The 3688-nt window shown below is 38.4% G+C and overlaps 1 protein-coding gene across 9 annotated transcripts in view; it reads left to right on the top strand.

Annotated features, from left to right (window-relative positions):
* The window catches only part of XRCC4 (X-ray repair cross complementing 4), a 315887-nt gene that overhangs the window by 137 nt on the left and 312062 nt on the right, over positions 1 to 3688 (top strand). The gene's annotated exons all lie outside the window — the stretch shown is intronic.

Raw genomic sequence — 3688 nt, 5'->3', positions numbered from 1 at the left:
GTAGTGTCCGGAAGTGGGGGCTGCGTATTTTAGTAATAGTAATCTGTAGTCCTGTCCTTTTTTTGTTTCGCTTTCTTTTTTATTTTTAGTTGTCTGTTATTTCCCTGTAGAACTCGGTGTTTGGATTTTTCCCAGCTCGGATCCCTCTCACTGTATGCTCCTGAGACTTCGGTTTACGGACTCTTGGGGGACGCCTGGGTTCCCTAAACTTGGGCACAGGGCGTGCATCTGCCACGCCCTCTTTTCAGTTTCTTCCTTTGCACCTCAGGGATTCTTTAGAATTAAGAGCGCCTTGGAAAAGCCTTGTATTGGTTGTGGGATTAGGAAAACACTTGAATCTGGAGTATTGTGTTAAGTAGGCTGTTGGACGCTTTTCTAACGCTGGCAGCGTCTCTCTCTCTCTCTCTCTCTTTTTCTCTCTCTCTCTCTCCCAATTCCCAGCTCTTTGTAAACTGTCCATGGGTTTCATCTGGGACTGAAGTGTACTAGTCCCTTTGGGTCAGGAAAGAAATTTCTGTAGTAACAAATGGAAAGGAACTGCCCTTTCCTGAGTTCAGTAGTTCTTTGGTACTCCCTTTTAATCAGTAGTAGTATTTAGCTTCTTCAGTTTTTTTTTTTTTTAATTTTTAATAATGTTTATTTTTTGAGAGAGAGAGAGCATGAGCAGGGGAAGGGCAGAGAGAGAGAGAGAGAGAGAGAGAGAGAGAGAGAATCCTAAACTGGCTCCAGGCTCTGAGCTGCCAGCACAGAACCTGAAGCGGGGCTCAAACCCTTGAACCCAGAACCGAAATTGGACGCTTAACCCGCTGAGCCACTCAGGCGCCCCTAGCTTCTTCTAGTTTTGATAATCCTATTTGATGAGGCTTTATTATCCCTCCGTTTTTGTCTTTGCATAGTCTAGATAAAGAAACAGGTGTTTTGAAGTGTTCAGGTTGCATAGTTCTTGGAAACTCAATAAAGGTTTTTGAATTAAATTGGTACTGCTTTTTACCACTAGGCTGCCCCCCCCCCCAACTCCTTTTTATTTTGTATCTAGTATTGATGTTAATGATTTCCTTTTAAAATACACTGGTAGTTGCGTATGTTAAAAGACCGTGGTTTTACTTAACTGCTTGTTTTCTCTAACCCTCAATAGCCTCCCTAATTTAAGATTAAGGTTCTTTGTGTTCTGTTTATTTTTGTCCTTCCCCCCCCCCCCCCGTCTTTTTTATATTCTTTCCCCATGGCCCTTAGTTTAAGACCCATGTTTGACTTGCATGTTATTTCTTTTACTTTACTTTAAGAAATGCTTCTCTTAACCTTTCTTCACTTCTAACCCTATTTATTTCTCTTCTGAACAGAAATCCTCCAAAGACTTCTTTATGTTCTAAATCCGAAGTCCTCTTTTTAAAAGTGTAGCTTTTACTCCCATTCTTCCCCCAAATGCTTTTGTTATTGTCACCAGTGATCTCCAGGTGTTGATCATTCCCAGTCTTTATTGTATTAGACCTATCAGCCTCCTTTAACACAATCACTTCCTTCTCCATGATACATATTTTTTTTCACTTGATTTCCAGGACATCCCACTCCTTTGGTTTTCTTTCTTAAGGTTTTCTACCTTAAGGTTTTCTTTCTAAGGTTTTCTACCTTATTGGTTGTTCTTTCTGTCTTCCTTCTACTCTGCCTGATCTCATATTGTTGAAGTGTTCTAAGGCTCAGTCTTTGGTTCTGTTCTTTTCCTCTTCCTACATTTTTTTTTTTTTTGATGATATCATCAAGTCTTAATGACTTCAAATACCATCTGTATACTGAAGACTCCCAAATTCATATTCCTAGTCCCCCCCTCTTTCTGAACTCCATACTCAAGTATCCTGTTGTCTATAACAGGATTCTTTAAAGGTATTGCGGACTTACATGTTACAAACTGAACTCCTTTTCCTCCAAAACCTGTTCCAATCTTTCTCACCTCAGTTGATGGCAACTCTGTTCAGCCAGTTACTCAAAGTTAAGTATTTGGAGTCGTTCTTGACCCTACTTTGTCTTCTAGTCCATCAAATCCATCAGTGAGTCTTTTGTTGACTCTCTCCATAAAATATATCTAGAATTTAACCATTTCCTACTATTTCTGCTGTTAGCACATTGATCATCTCTTCCTTAGAGGTCTGTTATTAGTCATTATGATTTGTTGCTTGGATTAACAGTAATAGTTCTAGCTGGTCTCCCTGGTTTCTTCATTCCTTGCTTCTTTGCAATCTATTTGCACGCAATAGCCAGATTGATACTTTTAAAATATAGGTGAGAAATTGTATTAAAATGTGAGATTCTAAATGCAATGTGTTATCTTAGATTGGATCCTGGAGCAGGTAAAAGATATTAGAGGAAAAAATGGTAAAATCCAAATAGTCTAGAGTTCAGTTAGTAGTGATGCACCAATGTTGGTTTCTTTGTTTTAATGAATGCACCATGGTAATATAAGATGTTAATATTAGAGGAAACTGGGGCAGGTATATATGGGTACTCTGTGTTATTTTGCAACTTTTCTGTAAATTCAGTATTACTCCAAAATAGAAAGTTTATTAGAAGGAATGTGAAATTACTTCTTTGCTTGAAAACGTTTTATGACTTCTCATTTGATTCACAGTAAAAGCTAACATCCTGACATTGGCCTACAAAACTCTACATGATCTGGTTTCCCATTACCCTTGGTATTCTCTCCTCGCCTCACTCTGTCTCAGCCATGTTGGCTGCCTTGTTTCTTCAGTATACCAAGCCCACGGCTACCTTAGGGCCTTTCCACCAACTGCTTCATCTGCTTGGAATGCTTTTTCCCAAACATCCAAACAACTAAATCTTTCATCTCCTTTATGTATGTGCTCAAATATCACCCTTTCAAGAAAGCCTACCTCAACTTCCTTTAAAAAATTGCAACTTTGCCTCTTTAAAATTAAAAAAAAAAAGAAAGAAAAAATTTTTAAAAAAGCAGGGGCTCCTGGGTGGCTCATTTGGTTGAACATCTTACTCTTGATTTCGGATCAGGTCATAATCCCAGGTCTTGGGGTTGAGCTCCATGTTGGGCTCTGTGCTGAGCGTGTAGTCAGTTTAGGATTCTCTTTCTCTCCTTCTGCTCCTGTACCCCTCTCTCCTGCTTATGCTCGCATTCTGTCTCTCAAATTAAAAAAAAAAAAAAATAATAATGAAAATAAAACCTTTAAAATTGAGGCTTTGTAACTATCCCCCTGTCCCCTACCGGCCTCTATACTCCCAGTTTTCTCTTGTTTTATCCTCTCCTTTTGCTATAGCTTATCACCATGCTATATATTTTACGTGTTTTTTATTGTTTTTAATCGTTTGTCTCCTATTAAACCGTAAGTTTTAAAAAGGCAAAAATTGTTATCTGTTTTGCTTCCTTATGCCAAATTCTAAAACACTGTCTGATGCATACAAATGTGCATGTTTTGGTTAAATGAATGGACTTGACTGGTTATTTGAATTTAGTCATCCTTGATTTGTAGTCATCATAAAACACTGAATTGTTGATCATTTTCATATATCATGTTGTTTCTTGCCTCCAAGCCTTTGCTCAAGCAAGTTCTTGTGCTTGGAATGCCTTTTCTTATCCTTTTTTCCTTTTTCAGTTTTTAAGATTCATATCAGGTGTAATTCAAGGAAGCCTTCCTTGAAATGTCAGGCTGGCTTACATGTACTCTTG

The sequence above is a fragment of the Neofelis nebulosa genome, chromosome 1 (assembly GCF_028018385.1).
Source record: "Neofelis nebulosa isolate mNeoNeb1 chromosome 1, mNeoNeb1.pri, whole genome shotgun sequence".
NCBI lineage: Eukaryota > Metazoa > Chordata > Mammalia > Carnivora > Felidae > Neofelis > Neofelis nebulosa.
Note: the sequence above shows the minus strand (reverse complement) of the source record. Positions and strands in the feature narration are given on the sequence as shown.